At 37.3% G+C, this 17,446-nt stretch overlaps 1 protein-coding gene across 1 annotated transcript in view; it reads left to right on the top strand.

Moving 5' to 3' along the window:
* Positions 1–2,617: 2,617 nt before the first annotated feature.
* The window catches only part of CDC42SE2 (CDC42 small effector 2), a 79,399-nt gene continuing 64,570 nt past the window's right edge, over positions 2,618–17,446 (top strand). The window contains exon 1 of the mRNA XM_049707282.1: positions 2,618–2,778. The gene's annotated coding sequence lies outside the window, so the exon portion shown is untranslated. The remainder of the gene's footprint in view (positions 2,779–17,446) is intronic.

Genomic DNA, 17,446 nt, shown 5'->3' with positions numbered 1-17,446 from the left:
AATAAGTTGCCTAAAGTCAACACATCTAACAAGTGGCAGAGCCAGTATTCAAACTTTGACAGTTTGATTCCAGGGCCTATTTTCTTGCTTGCTTGCTTGCTTGCTTGCTTCCTTCCTTCACTTAACCTAAGTGAATGGTCATATGCATTTGTTTACAGTGTGCTTACGGAGGAAATAAATGGCAGTGATTTATTGCAGTGCTAATAGGCATTATAGTGATAGTTATGAGATTTGGGGCAAATTTCTTTACCTTTCTGAGTCTGTAAAATGAGGGCATTGAACTAGATTTCTTACAGATCTTTTTCCCTGTTAGATGTATATTTCTTTGGGAAGAAAAAGGAATTGGCATTTGACATTAAATGAGCAAGGAAATGGGACATGTATTTAGCACATTTTCCTTTCAAAATCAGAGTAATTTTATAGGGTCAAGGAATGATGATGTAAGCCACTATCCATTGTGGAAAAGTGGAAAGTAAACAAAAATGTTACTGTAAGACTTAGGACTTTAGCTTCTTGTAGTTTGATCAGCTTAAACTGCAGACTTTCGAATTGCAGTGGATTTGGGCATTTAAGAATAGATTTTATTTTTAAGTTCATAAGATGATCTGAGGATTGGAAGAAATCATAAACTTGAACTAAAGCAACTGTCTGTGGGACTTTTTTTTTTAAGCATTTAAAACTTTATTTAATTTAATTTATTTTATTGTCTTTGGGAATTTTGAATCACTGTCTTAATATCCCAGCCTCTGATGATAGGTATCCCAAGGCAGGACATTCCACCTTTAGGCAGCAGTGCCTCAGATAGAACATATATCCCCTACTCATTCACTCTAGTTCTGCCATTTGGGATGATGCAGAACTAATATGATTTTTCTCTGTGACAGCCGTTAAAGGTATTGAAAGGTAGCACTGTTAACTCATTTCTTTGAAAATTCAGCCTTTTTTCCATAGCAATACAGTGGAACTGAGACTGGTTAACTTGGAGAATAGAAATCTCTGGGTGGAGATGGGAGTATGCAGTTTTGATGCTGTCTGAAATTTAATGGTTAAGTTCAGCTCAGGAAGTAATGCATTTTGTGTATCCACTCATCTGTTGGTGGACAGTTAATTTGTTTCTAGTTTTTGGCTCTTACAAATAAAGCTGCTTTTGTGGACATAAACTTTCATTTTTCTTAGGTAAACACCTAGGAATGGAATGGCTGGGTTGTAGGGTAAGTGAACAAGTGTTCTATAGAAAAAGAATTGATTTTTGAGTATTGATTTTTGTATCCTGCAACCTTCCTAAACTCACTCATTAGTTTTGGTCATCTTTCAGTTTTCTTAATTACATTTTCGGATTAAGCATAATGTCCTAGTTCATTGTCAGCTTAGATGTGAAGAAATGTGTAAGCTTACAAAATGTAATGCATCACTTTGATATGTGGCATCCCCAGTGTTTTCTTTTTATGAAATACTAGTATTCCTTCTAATATGGAACTTTGAAATTTCAAACTGTCATTATTTAAATAGTTGAATTTATAGGCAGTTTCAGGAAAGTAATTCTGAGGGAGGAATTGCTGTTTATTTTTATGGTTTTTATGGGATTCTAAGAATCAGTTCACATTATATATTTAAAGAATCAACCACTTTGGTGATGTTTTTGGGAGGATGTATGATAAGGACTCAGAGGTTTCAGCACAAACTGCATGGATCCCAGTCCAGTTTACTGAAATGAGGAAGACTGAGAAAGCAGTGCATTTGGGATCATCATTTCAGCCTTGACATGTTGGGTTTTAGGCCTGTTTTTTGTTGGCTTTGTTAAGTGCTTATAAGTTTATTCGAAGGACCGTAAATGAAGAAATATATCTTAGGTTAAAAATAGGCCTAAGATCATACAACTAGTTATTTGCAGAATTAGATCTCAAACCTAGGGCCCTCTGACTCCAAAGCCAGTGTGGTTATTCCTATGCTATATTATATCCATAAGGCAGAAAAACAGGCTTGGCTTTGACAATAATAAATGTTTCCCATGAGCTATTATAAATATATAGCAGAGTTTGCAAGCTTAGATGCACTTCTAATTTATAACTAGATAAAGAGCTGTAGGCAGCTCTCCTTTAACACGCTGTGCAGACCAGTCCTGTGTGCTGCCACCAAACATAAATGTGTGTTGGATTTTGCTCGGTGCATTAAGAGTTGCACCTGGTAGGGGCTTCCCTGGTGGCGCAGTGGTTGAGAGTCTGCCTGCCGATGCAGGGGACACGGGTTTGTGCCCGGGTCCAGGAAGATCCCACATGTCGCGGAGCAGCTAGGCCCGTGAACCATGGCCGCTGAGCCTGCACTTCCGGAGCCTGTGCTCTGCAACGGGAGAGGCCCGCGTGGGGGGGGGGGGGGGAAGAGTTGCACCTGGTATACTGTGGACACAACAATAAATTTACATGCTGGGAAAAGGGTGGTAACTGTGTAATAAGCACATTACAACCTTTGGAATGCAGGTTGCTTAGTTTGAACATGGGGCTTGGTGACTCTGGTGTTTAAGCTCAGTTTTCATGTGGATCAGTTAATTATAGGTGGGTGGGGGAGGAAGGAATTGCTCCCTGCAGCATTTTGCCTCCTAATTGCATGCTTTCATTTGCAGATAGGGCCAGTTGTGAGTGTGTGGATTTTTGAGTAAAACCTCGAACCCAAATGAGAAGAAACCTTCAAGAAACAACTTATACTGACAGTGAGTTTACAGTCATCTGTATGCATATTATGGAATGTTAACCCAGAGATAGCTCTCTTGACAAGGAGTGAGTGGTGAGTCTGACTATCCCCACTGGTAATTAACCTAAATCCTTCTCTTAAAGAGAAGACAACTCCTGCATGCTTAGCATTTACCGACTGTTGAATAGTACGTTAATTTTTGTGTTAACAGAAGATGACTCCAGCACAGTTTAAGAGAATTCTTTATCCCTAAAAGTGTGTTTAATGTGTGATTGCAGTTTGACTTTCTTCAGTTAGACACATCCCTTCCTTTGCCTATGTGTTTCTATCTTTTTTTTTCCCCCCATTCCAAATAATACCACCCTCCAAGGCCTGTCTTCCTTGATATATTCAGCCATCACTAAAGTGATGGTCATGATAGTTAATAGCATCCATGCTAATCTTGGTTATGGTAGGTCTCATTGCCATTGGAAGTGATTGTTTTAGGAATGGGCATGAGATCCAGTTTTGGCCAATGGGAAATAAAAGGAAAGTCTGCAAGAGGCTCTTGGGAGAAGTTTTCTTGCTTTTGAGAAAGAAGAAAAGAGATTGTCCTTCCTGTAGAGCTTGTTTTATCTGGATGTGACATCTGGAACTGCTATAGCTATCTTGCCTGAAGGTGATTCCCTTACTTAAAGGTGGGCAGAGGGAAGAGAATTCCAGAGAAGTAGAACTGGAGCCACGTTCACTATTCCTAGAACCACCTTCACTGTAGATTCCTTATTATGTGAGATAATAAATTTTCTTATTGTTTAGGCAGTTTTGCCTTTAGATTTTCTGTTACTTGTTGTGGATATCATCCCAGTTCACTTGATCCTCCTCTTTCTGATTACCCACTGGCATTTGTACTTCATTTTCTTCTGAGCTGTCCAGTAATGTTTGTGTATATTGCCTTTGTAGCACATTATAAACTTTGTGATGTCAAGGGCTATGTTTATATCCCTGCTATGTCTACTAGTTCTGTCTTCTTAAAAAGCCATCATTGCACATTTACTGAATTAAATTATTTGAACAGTAGAGGATTTGAAAAATCAATTCATAGATTTGAAAAATTATAGAGATTCTTTTAATGCACATTCCTTTCTTTGACTACACTGCTTTCCTCTAGGATTATGAATGAAGTTTGGCTTTTGATTTAAGATGACTTGTGTGTAACACACTTTCAATTGGTTGGTTCTACGATTTGCTATTTGTTTTTATTCAACTTTACCATGAAAATCAGCTCCTCTCCTGTATATTTGAGTATTGGCTTTTAATCTCATAGATTTTGTTGTCTTCTCTGTTATAAAAATGGAATCATTTACCTTCTATTTTTTGTGCTAGTTACAGGAATGAGGGACATGATAGTAGAAGCATAATAATTGAGAAATAATTTGTATTTGGCTTTGGAATGCACGCTGTCAAAAAGACTCCCTAAAGTGTGCATCTCTGTTTTGTTCTTAGGACCTAGTTTTGTGTAGGTTTGTGTAGGGGAGAGAGGGTTGGTGATGAATCTAATGTCTTTGAGGAGTCTTGAGTGGCAGGATGGATTATTTAGTTGATTCTATTTTAAAAGCTCTGTAACACCACCCTTCCCCACCCCCCCAACTCAAGATATCCATGTACTTGTCCATCTTTTCTTTAGATTCTGCTATTATAATCTTGAAAAAGTGGGATAAGAACCTTGTTTTCTTCCTGAAAATTTATAATGTTGCTTTCAGTTTTGTTAAGGAATATCATAAACCTTTATTGTAATCTGGTAATACATTCTGAATCCTTCAAAATGACTTATATTCAGGGAAGAATTTACTTTTTTATTTTTTCGTGTTGGGTTGTGATTAAATGGGGGGAATAACTTTTTAAGAAGATAGGGAAAGTTGTATGATGTGCTTGATCCATTAGTTTTAATTCAATAATGCCGTTATTTAGTATACTTATTAAGAAGTTCAAATCACCAAGGTCAGCTTTAATGTATTTTATTTCATGTATATTATGAAGAGTTTGTAGGAATGAAGCATGTGTCTTAACCTAAGGCAGACATGGCAGGCATATGATCTAAGCCAAATCAATCAGAATGATCTTAGGACATATACTAGAAATGCCAGGATAAAGGTACTTTTTTTTTCTGCTGAATTTCAACCTGGCAGCCATCTTCCAACCATGAAAGGAAAGTCAGTTGAGTAAGAAGCCAACAGGGAAGGAGTAGAGCAAGCAAAACACACACCCTGATCACCTCTTGAGATGCTGGATCACGTCTTCCCTGAATATAGTATACCTGGACTTTTCAGTTACCTGAGCCAGTAAATTCCAAAACATCACAACTGATACATCCTTATCATCACCCATTCTATACCATGTAATGATAACTGAAGGGACTTGCTAAGACTAGAATTGTGAATTAGGCAAGTATGTCTCTGATACAGGTGTGCAAGGTGACAGATGATGCAGTCCTTTCATTGATTTATTTAAGGTTCAGGTATTAAGTACAAGAGTTAAGGTGGTAAACAAATACGTAGTCTGTGCCATTACTAATGGAGCTTAATGTTGACTGGAAGAGGCTAACAGTACGTGAACAACCCTCCTAATGAATAGGTTCGTATTAACTGAGGTTTGGTTCTAGAAGAAAAGGAGTATCTGTCATCTATACTGATTTGACTCTTTGGTGGAGATGCCTACTGAACCCTTGGCACCCTGGAACTGTAAAACAAATAGTTGTGCGGAACCTGGGTTCTGGCTTTTTTTAGAAGTAGTATAAGTTATTATTGTTTTTTCCGTAAGAAGCCATTAGAAAGGTACAGGACCACAATCCCTTGTTCCAAATCTTAGGGCCAGATATATTTTGGAATTTCACCCTTCTCTGGATTTCAGAAAGGTTTACATGGTATATGTATGCTTAACGTAATACCTCTCTTTACTTAGGGAAGGGACGAGAGGCTTTCTATTATTAATAATGCAAATAAAAATGCCTTATATTAGTTCAATTACTAAATGGCAGGCTCTGTATACTGCTCAGCATCATCTTAACTGTTTAATAAATTATATTCATTTTTACACCTGAGAAAATTAAAGACATTAGGTGACTTTATCAAGGTTTATACAGCTAGGAAGTAGTAGAATTGCGATTTCAACCCATATCTGTTTGAATCTGATGTCAGTGCCCCTAACCACTGCTCTGCTGCCTCTTCATTATGCTCTTACAGCTTAAACTCCTGTTTATTGCTAACATTAGGAAGGTTATTTCTTTCTGTTAAGTTTAATCAGTTAACTTAATTAAATTCACTTAGTATTTCTTATAGTCTTGCATTTGATTCACTTAACTTTTCTGGGAATGCAGTCCTTATTTGTAACTAAACGTAATTTTGCTTTATCCTTTCCAGATTTTATACCTTGTATTGGTTCACTTACCAGCTGCATTGGCTAGAGCTTGTAGAACATTGTGATTACAATGAGCATCTTGTCTTGTTCATAATTTAATGCCTCTAATATTTCACAAAATGCTTACATAATTGGAGTGGGTATAATGTTTTACCACTGAGCATGAAGCCAACCTTTTGGTTTTCCTTAAAATCAAATGTAAAAGAGATCAGCACTTCCCTGGTGACGCACTGGTTAAGAATCTGCCTGCCAGTGCACAGGAACAGGTTCGATCCCTAGTCCGGGAAGATCCGACATGTTGCAGAGCAACTAAGCCCATGCGCCAGAACTACTGAGCCTGCGCTCTAGAGCCCGTGAGCCACAGCTACTGAGCCCTCATGACACAACTACTGAAGCCCACACGCTCTAGGGCCCGCGTGCTGCAACTACCGAGCCTGTGTGCGGCAACTACTGAGCCTGTGTGCGGCAACTACTGAAGGCTGTGCACCGCAACTACCTAGAGCAAGCCACCACAATTAGAAGCCCACGCACCACAACGAAGAGTAGCCCCCACATGCCACAACTAGAGGAAGCCCGCACACAGCAACGACCCAATGCAGCCAAAAAAAACAAAAGGCAAGCTCACTAAAAAAAAATAAAAGAGATCAATTTACTTGTTTTATTAAGAATTTTTTAAAATTCTGTTTTAACATGTGAGGACCAGATTTTAAAGTGTTAATTGTTGCCAAGTCATAACTGCTCAAAATTAAAAATCATTTAATTAGTTCTATCTACTTATACTGTATTACAATTAAAAAAAAAATTTATTTATTTATTGGCTGCGTTGGGTCTTAGTTGTGGCACGCAGGATCTTCGTTGAGGTGTGCAGGCTTCTCTTTAGTTGTGGTGTGCGGGCTCCAGAGCACATGGGCTCTGTAGCTGTGGCACGCAGGCTCTCTAGTTGTGGCGCTTGGGCTTAGTTTCCCCACAGCATGTGGGATCTTAGTTCCCCGAGCAGGGATCGAACTGGTATCCCCTGCATTGCAAGATGGATTCTTAACCACTGGACCACCAGGGAAGTCCCTGTATTTCAATTTTAATCTCTGGTAGTCTTTAAACTTCTTACATCTTTGGTAAATTCATTTTTTTTTTCTTTTTTTTTTTTTTGCGGTACGCGGGCCTCTCACTGTTGTGGCCTCTCCCGTTGCGGAGCACAGGCTCTGGATGCGCAGGCTCAGCGGCCATGGCTCACGGGCCCAGCCGCTCCGCGGCATGCGGGATCTTCCCAGACCGGGGCACGAACCCGTGTCCCCTGCATTGGCAGGCGGATTCTCAACCACTGCGCCACCAGGGAAGCCCTAAATTCATTTTTATACATTTAAAAATATGTTTATTTTACTTTATAATTTGCTGACGTATATTTGTATACTATTTTTTAAATGTTTAATTTATGTGGGCGTAGCATATAATAGGAGCTCAATGAATATATGTTGAATAAGTTAATTTTTATGATTATATGATTAGTGAGGCATCTTGATAGCATTTGTTTTGACTAGTGATAGGAAAATGTTATATCAATTTTATGGAGGGAAAAAAACCCAGAAAATATATGTTCAGAATTAAAAAGTTGTAGTTTCCTGATTTTTTGTTCATGTGGCTGATTTCTAATCCTACCATTTTCATTCTGATTTGATAGCATCTTGCTGTAGGTACCAGCCTACTTAAAACTGTCAGGTGGGTTTAGGTATTAAACACATACACACACACACACACACACACACACACACAAACACACGAGGAATAATTTGTTCATCAGATGTGAAAGAAAGAGGAAATGTGCACATTATAGAAAATTATTAAACTGCAGAGGTTGAATGGGATATTCATTTAAACGATGACCCCGAATGGCTCTGAGTTTCTCCTATTCTAACTTGTAAATATTGATAAAGAAGGAGCTTGGGTGATTTTGAGGGATTAGATTAATAGCATTAACTCTTCAGTTTTGGCAATAGGATCCAAAAAATTTGTCTTTATCGATAGTTAGAAAATATTGTTGCAAGTCTGATTAATTTTTTTAGTGTAAGGGAATGGAACTTGTTATTAAATCTCCAGTTTTTTGGTTGCTGGTGGCCTTAATGTTGGGCCATTTAGCAGCTAGTATGGTATAATAAGTCTTGCCACAGCAGCTGGAATTTATTGTAGCTGTTGCTCTGTGTCCTTACTATAAAGGCCATGATTTCCATGAGGAAATTATAAAATCAGCCCTCCTTTGGTTTTGATTAAGAAGTATTTTCTGGCAGCATGGGAAAATGCACTATTTGTTTTGTGCTTTATGAACAGAAGACATCCTTTTATAAAAGAAGCCATTTCTTCTTTGAAAAGAAGTCATATGCAGGATGCCCATTTTCATTTATTATTACTGTCTGTTAATATCTGTGAATGCCTTTAGTACACATGTTCGCTGAAAAATGCTTATAGGAAATGATATTAAATTAAATGAAATGTGTTGATCTTAAGGTAGATATAGACATTTTCTGTCCAAGACCATATTCCTGTGGTTCTCTATTTCTGTAGTTCTCTTAAAAAACGGTTGATGTAGAAAAAAAAGTTGATCTGTAAAACTCACTAAAAAAGTTCAGTGCTGTCTATATTGTCATTGGGTTTTAATGCCCGATAGGCAAGAGTAAATACTACTTCTTAAATATCGACCAACACTTTCATGCCTAATTATTTAACATCCTTAGACATTCTAACTTAAAGTTACTTTTCTCTGATTCCTGCAAATACTTCAAGCAGTTAACAAGGCAGATTACCAGTAGAGCAAACAAATCTTTCTAAAACTTCAATAATTCTTAAAAGTTTAATAAATTAAACTTATAAATTTAGTATATTAAATTTTCTTGTCTTTCAAGTATCTTAGTAGATAGAGCATAGAGTATCATAATGTTATTATAAATATATTAAATAGCACATAAGTATTAATACTGATTGATTTCTATACTTTCCCAGAATTAAGAGATTTATCCACCTAAATGGAAACAATTACTGTTTTAGGCCAGTTAAGGTAATTTGGTTAAAAACTGTAACTGTGGTGCTGATATGAGTAAAGCTATTTGGGTCAAAAACTATAGAGTAAGAATGGGTTTCTGGGCAAAGAAATTTGAGACTGGTAGAGGCCTAGGTCCATAGTGTGCCTGCCTAGACTGAGCTGGCCATTGCTAGGATGAGTGCTTTTCTTAGGCTACAGTTCATTTCTTGCAGCTGGGACTTACTCAAACTCGTAGGTTTTAATTTTATGCAACTCAGTATATTTACCTGAAATGGTGGGGTTTTTTTTAATGCTCCACTTCAGGGAAGGAAGATAGTTTTTTTTCCCTTTAAACTTCTGGAGTTAGGGAAGCTTTTTAGGATTGATAATACAGATATTCTAGTGCGTTGTTAGTGGGAGTGTAAATGTATACATTCTCTTAGAAGAAGATTTGAAAAATATCTGTCAAAACTTAAAATGCCTACCCAAAATTAAAATGTATAAACGCTTTGATCCATCAGTTTCACTTCTTGGAATTTATCCTGCAGATAAATCCTGCTTCATCATATCCCACATTTGTGAATTTATAAGATTATTCCTTGTAGCATGTTGGTAGTAGTAAAAGATTACAAGCAACCCAACTTCCCACTTATTGGTGATGAGTTATATCCATATGATAAAATACAGCCTTTCAAATTGAGGGAGGTAGTTTTTAAAAAGTTACTGATAGTGCCTGATTTCCAAGGTAAAGTGTTAATAAGTGAAAAAGCAAGGTGCCAAGTCATGTATGTGGTCACGTGAAAATATTAAAAAAAAAAATACATACTTACATTCTCGTATATTATTAGAATTCCTGTGAAAGGCTATACCAGAAGCTAATATTGGTGTGTGTGTCTTTGGAGGAGAATTGGGTGGCTAGGGATAATGATGACAAGAAGATTTACTTGTTGTGATTTACTGTTGTTTCTTTTGAGTTTTACACCATGGTGGTATTATTACCTACCTATCAGAGCAAAACAAACAAATAAAAAACCCAAATTAATATGTGGTACTTGGTTTAAAAAAAAACAAAAACAGATTCATTCTGTTTTTCATCTTTACTAACTCATGGAATCTCTAAGGATGAGACCTCTAATTACATTAAAAAAATTTTTTTATTGTAGTAAACATGTAACATAAAATTTGCCATCTTAACCAGTTTTAAGTATGTAGTTCAGTAGTGCTAAGTATATTCACATTGTTGTGAAACAGATCTCTGTAACTTTTTCATCTTGCAAAACTGAAAACTCTATACCCATTAAACAACAACTCCCTTTTTTCTCCTATTGCCAGCCCCTGGTAACTACCATTCTACTTTGTTTTCTGTAAATTTGACTACTTTAGGTTGGGACTCCACGCTTTCACTGCTGAGGGCCGGGGTTCAATTCCTGGTCTGAGAACTATAAGATCCTGCAAACCACGTGGTGTGGCCCAAAAAAAAAAAAAAAAAAAAAAAAAAGACTGACTACTTTACACCTCTTATAAGTGGAATCATACAGTATATGTCTTTCTGTGACAAGTTTATTTTACTTAGCATAATGTCCTCAAGGTTCATCCATGTTAATAGCATGTGATAGGATTTCCTTCCTTTTAGAGACTCCATCGTGTATATATATATACCACAATAATACTACTTTGTGTATATCACATTTTGTTTATCTGCTCATTGGCTCATGGACATTTGGCTTGATCTACCTCTCGGCTTATGTGATTAGTGGTGCTAGCAATGTGGGTGTACAAATATTCTTCCAGACCCTGTCTTCAGTTCTACTGGATATATGGCCAGAAGTGGGAGTGCTAGATCATATGATAGAATTATTTTTAAATTTTTGAAGAACCTCCATGTTGTTTACCATAGGTGTTGCACCATTTTACAGTTTTACCAACAGTGCACAAGGGTTCCAGTTTCTTCACATCCTCATCAACATTGTTACTCTCTGTTTTATTTTTTTGATAGTAGCTATGATAACAGATGTGAGGTGATCTCAATTGACATTTTTATCAAGCTTTATAATCATTATAATGTACTTCTTGTATACTTAAAAAAGTTTATCTGGTACATTTAACTTAATTATTTCAGTTCAATCATTAAAAATGCAACAAGTGGTCACTTTTTAGAACTATTTATCTGTATGATTTGTTGCTATAACTTCAGGTGTGTGTTGTATGAGATCCTCAAGGGTTAGTATCCTTCACTCTGCCTCACCTATTTTTTTCTTCTATTTAACCATGAATGAATCACCCAGGGAACAGACTAGGCTACTAACTTTAATTCTTTTCTCTAACATAGTTAAAATTTGAAGATTCTGCATGTTACAAGAATTCCAGTGGTGTATCAGCATTAAAAATATTATATGTTTTAATAAAAAAGAAACTTGTCATTTTTACTTTACAACAGACTATTTGACCACTCTTTATTCTTTTAATTGAAAGTAGTTTTACCTTCATGATCTTGACAGTTTTGTGTTAACTTTTCTCATAAGATGAATTCAGTCATAGAGTACAGTCAAGCAATGTTTAAGCAGGGGATTTTATCCAGAGAACGAAAGTACATGAGCTTCTAGTAAGAAACGGAAAAGGAGTGTAAACTGTCCTTCAGTTTTTTTCTCCTTTTACAAGAAAATTTTAGAGGCATGAGTAGTTGTACAACAAAATTAATAGCTTGTAAAGTATTTTACATTTTGAGTAAATTATCTTGCAGTTTTTTTCTTAACTTGAAATTTCTGAAATTATCACATAAGTGTGTATTCTGTCTTGCAAATGTTTATTCTTTAGAAGTATTTGGTAGTAGTGTTTAGAAGTGTTATTACTCTCATTGTATGAGTGTCCGCCTATGATTACATCATATGCACTAGAGGTCATTTTGAAATAATTACATCATATGTATTAGAAGTCATTCTAAAATAATTTTTGCTAGACATTACGGTGGTTATCATGCAGTTTTACTCCTTTATGACTTGTTATTTGAGTATTTAAGATGGAGCTGCTGCATTTATTATATGTGGTGTGTGAGTTGATGAAGAAGGGTTCTGAGTGGTGGTGTGCCTGGGGAAGGGTGGGGGTATAATCCTTATTGTGAGTTTTGAGAAAAGATAATGAAATCCTTTATGTCCCTTTCCATAGACCTGCATTTCAAAGACTTATATTTTAATAAGAATTGGTTGTGCAGCTGCAACCCTGGCAACAGGGCCTGGGAGAGAAGAATTGGGGCAGCCTTCCAGAAATCAAGGCAGACAGTGGTCTCATGTGGAGCTGAGCTAATGAAAATGATAAAAATATAAAGCACTTAGTAGAAATAAGACCAGTACTTTCTTTGGCATAGTGGATGCTGAAATTTTCCATACCATATTTTATTATTTATAAAGTCCGAAAGCTGCCATAAGCTGCTCACTCAGTAAAGAGTAGCTACATTATATTTTCCTGTAGTATAAAAATACCATAAATACTCTTGGAAGCTAACGTTTCTGTAAATTATATCTAAAATATAATTGTTGTTGGCTATTTCTTGATGAAGTCTGGACTTAACAAAAACACAAGCTACCGAGTTTGTCAGATTTTTAAAAACAAACTTTTAAGTTTTAATAATTAAAAAATTAAATGCTCATAGTAGTTTTAGTGTAAATTTCTCACGTTGGTTGGATTTTTTTAGATCCCCTCAAATCATAAAATTTGTTAAACATACTCTCGTTTCAACACTATGTCAGTGTCTATATAATAATAATATTAAACCATTAATTATTACTTGGTTGTTAGATATTTAGGTTGTGTCTGGGGTTTTCCCTCTTACCATAATAAGTATTGCAGTAAAACATTTTTGCGCATATAGGTATTTTGTTTTCTTCTGGATTACTCAGGATTACTTTTGATTTCCAAAAGTGATACTACTGCATTACATGTAAAAATTTTGAAAACTTTCTAAAAGTACTATCAATTTACACACTATTCTTAATATTTCTAGGAATGAGGTTTTTTTCTTATATGTTTCACTCTTGGAACACTTAAATCTTGATTTCTTCCCTCTGTTATTCTGGGAAGTTTATTCTCATTATTTCTTAATATGTTTATTTTTTCTTGAAATGTTTTATTTTTTCCCCTCTTCTTTTTATACTATTTCCATTTGATTCTTTTCCACAGTTTCTTGTTGTGAGTTTGTAGTACTAATATCTCCCCTTGGTCCCTAGGTGTTCATTCTTGGATCATCTAATTCACTAATTCTGTATCAGATGGCGTGGGTTGTTTGATGTGTTGCCTGTCTTTTATAGTAGTTTTGTGCTCCAGATGTTTCTTTATTTTAGCTAGTGAGCTAATGATTCTTTGAGAGGGGGTATTAATCCACTTAGTCTAATAATGTGAATCAGGGAATGGCCAACAGCCAGATCTTAGTTTGTGTTGGTCCAGGTGAGTTTAAGAGAGGGAGGGCTTGAGTCTCAGGTCAGACAGCTCCCTGGCACTGAATTGCTGTTATGTTCTTCTGTTGCCTTCTACTGCATCAGGCAGCTTCTGATCAGGGTTTGTTTTTTGAAACTCTTAGAAATAAGTAATACTAATTTTAAGAGGTAGTTTCCTTGTATTATAATTTACCACCAGCTCTGTAGGTTTATTTTGAGGGGAGAAGGACTGGGAAGAGTAAATAACCACAGGGTAGTCAGTTTATACCTGTTTTCATGAACTTTCCCCTCCCAGGCCTTTTGTGCTGTCCTGATTTTATCCTGCTGACAAAGATCTGAGCTGTTCTGCTAATTTCTGATAAAGGGGCAGTCAAGGGAAAGATAAGGGCAGACTAAGAAAAGCATTTAGGCAATCTGTCTTTTGACTCCTGCTGCCCTTTGCTCCTGAATGAAGGTTACCAATGTCTATTCACACAAATTCAGTGCAGATTTATCCCCATCAGTTTTTGTTTCTTTTTGTTGTTCCTGGAATCCAGACTTACTTCTTTTTTCTTCAGGGCTTTATTTTGGAGGATGGGACCAGTAGCCCATGATAGTTTATCACTTGATAGGAATTAGATGACCTCATTTGAGCCAATAGAGGTACACAAAGATTTTCATTAAAACACATGAAAATCTTTAATCGAAAAGTGTATGCATACAAATTATGTGAAAACAAACTACCTAAAACCTTAGTGGTTTAAAATGACAACTATTTTATTAAATCTCTCAATTTTTTTTTTTTTTTTTTGCTGTACGCGGGCCTCCCACTGTTGTGGCCTCTCCCGTTGTGGAGCACAGGCTCCGGATGCGCAGGCTAAGCGGCCATGGCTCACGGGCCCAGCCGCTACGCTGCATGTGGGATCTTCCCGGACCCGGGCACAAACTCGTGTCCCCTGCATTGGCAGGCGGACTCTCAACCACTGCGCCACCAGGGAAGCCCTAAATCTCTCAATTTTGAGGATCAGGAATTTGAGCAGGTCTTGGCAAGTCTTCTCTTATATGAGGCATCGACAAAGATCATTGGTTAGTCTTAGCTAGCAGGTGGTCTGGACTGGAGAATCCTAGGCAGCTTTATTCGCATGTCTGTCACTCTGGTTAAGAAGGCTGGAAGGCCATGCTCAGCTGGGACTGTTAACCTGTGTGCCTATACTTGTGGTCTTTCCAGCATGGCAGTCTTGGGTAGTTGGACTTCTGAGCACAGGATACAGGGTTTTTTTTCTTTTTTTTCTTTTTTTTTGGCGGTACGCGGGCCTCTCACTGTTGTGGCCTCTCCCGTTGCGGAACACAGGCTCCGCACGCGCAGGCTCAGCGGCTATGGCTCACGGGCCCAGCCGCTCCGCGGCATGTGGGATCTTCCCGGACCGGGGCACAAACTCGTGTTCCCTGCATCGGCAGGCAGACTCTCAACCACTGCGCCACCTGGGAAGCCCCAGTACAGGGTTTTTTGTCACCTCATCAGTTCCAGATCATGACTTCAGCTTCATTCTTTTGGTTAAAGAAGTCATCAAAGGCCGTCTGAATTTAAGGTAGAGGATTTCTTTCTCATTTGGAGGAATAACAAAGAATTTGTGGCCATCTTTACTAGACCACGTAAGGTTATTAGAATTTTGTGCTGCTGATTGTTGCTTTTAGGAGTATTATCATTAGAGGCTTGGCTCAGGAAATCTTGCCCTTATCTTCTCCCATCTCAAGGGGATTTTCTAGACTAGAGGAAATCACATACTTCTTTTTCAATTCATTCTTATAATGCTCTTACCTAGAGCAGTGGTTCTTGTATACCCCAATCTCCAGGAGTATTTGACACATCATTTTGACAGGAGACACTTCTGGTTGTCACAACTGGTGGGGAGGGATGCTACTGGCATTTACTTGATAGCGGCTAGAGATGTTGCTAAATATCCTACAGTGCACAGGACAGTATCCGTCCCCCCCGCCCCCCAAAAAATTACCTGGCCCAAAAAGGCAGTAGTGTGGAGGTAGAGAAACCAACCCTTCCTTACAGTAATCCTGCAATGTTGGTATAATCCTTATAAGAGAAAACTTTAATTCAGAAAGGTTATAGACTAATGCCACTTAGCTAATAAATGGTAGAATCTTGTTTTAATTCATTTTTTTCTTTCTTTTTTATTTTTGCAAATACTGGGACAAGTTACCATGTTAAGTGCTATAAGAGATATAATAATTTGGTTGGAGTCTGCCTTGATGGAGCTTACAAGAATCAGTATGTCATAAATAATTGTAATTTAAGGTAGCATTGAACTAGACCTTAAAAAAAGAATATAGGGAAAATGGTCTGCCATTAAGTTATTAATATGTCTGAGCTGTGGTTTCTTTATTTCCAAAGTAAGGATAATGCTTACCTCTTTGGATTGTAGAAATCAGATAGTATTTGTCAAAGTATGTAGAGTAATATGTGACTAGTGCTCAATTTTTTTTTTCCCTTATCAGGGGTTTACAATTTAGTTGAACCTTTCTTTATAATTTAGGGAAATTTTCTGTCATCACTGATTTTTTTTTATATATAAAACAAAAATAGACTGGAAAAATCCAAAATATTGAATTTCTCATGTGACCTGCTATTATTTCAGTTTATGCACCAGAAATAGTCCATGTTCTTTTATTTTTTAAAGAATTGAAGTATAGTTGATTGACGATCTTTTTTTTTGGCTGAGCCGCACAGCTTGTGGGATCTTAGTTCCCTGACGAGGGATTAAACCTGGGCCATGGCAGTGAAAGCCCGGAATCGTATCCACTAGGGCACCAGGGAACTCCCTCTTAATTAACAATATTAGTTTCAGGTGTACAAAATAGTGATTTTTTTTTTTATAGCTTATACTTCATTTAAAGTTATTACGAAATAAAGTTGTATTTCCCTGTGCTGTGCAGTATATCCTTGTTGCTTGTCTAGTTCACGTTCTTTGTTGAGTGGTTAGTATTTTCTGTTTCTGTTAGTATTTTCATCATCATAACATCATTATTAAAATTTTCCATTATTACAAGCTTTCCTTTGAATATGAAAATGAAGATCTTGTTTTAAACCGTATTTAAAAACTTTTTTCCGGGCTTCTCTGGTGGCGCGGTGGTTGAGAGTCCGCCTGCCGATGCAGGGGACATGGGTTCGTGCCCCGGTCCGGGAAGATCCCACATGCCGCGGAGCGGCTGGGCCCGTGAGCCATGGCCGCTGAGCCTGCGCGTCCGGAGCCTGTGCTCCGCAACGGGAGAGGCCACAACAGTGAAAGGCCCGCGTACCGCAAAACAAAAAACAAAACAAAACAAAAACCCAAAAAAACCCAAAACTTTTTCCCCCATTATTGTTTAAGGTTGTTATTTTATAAGGTGATTCAGAAAGGTTTGAATATTTAAAAAATCTGTTATTTAGTTACCTACATTATACCTAAACAAGTAGTCACATTTGTATTAAGGAACAACCATAGTTATTTCTGTAATGCTCGGTAGGTACCTCCTGTGTAATACAGCACATGGCTATCTTATGGTCTGATTCATCTCAGGCGTTTTGTAGGTGGCACACAATCTTGGATGGTTGAAATGGTAGCCAGGTTGAATGCCTTAAGTTCCTCAAGTCTGTAAGGAATATGTGGTCCCAACTCTAGTTTTCTTTTTACATATCCCCGCTAAAAATAGTGTGGTATAATAGTTGTGATTTGAGTGGCTACTATTTCAGAGGCAGTCCAAATTTTGGACCATAATGGCCTGTCTAGCATGGTGATGGGTATTCATTAAAGAGCGTCTGGACTGTGTGATAGAAGTGAGGCAGAGCCCCAGCCCGTTGGAAGATGAAGTTGTGGAGACTTACACAGTTGTAGGAAAAAATGTTCCATCAGAATGTCCAAATAGGAGATTTTTGTCACTGTATTTCTCTCTGTAAAGAATT

Source organism: Orcinus orca, chromosome 3 (genome assembly GCF_937001465.1).
Source record: "Orcinus orca chromosome 3, mOrcOrc1.1, whole genome shotgun sequence".
Lineage (NCBI taxonomy): Eukaryota > Metazoa > Chordata > Mammalia > Artiodactyla > Delphinidae > Orcinus > Orcinus orca.
The sequence above is the reverse complement of the archived record's forward strand: the minus strand, read 5'-3'. Positions and strand labels throughout refer to the sequence as shown.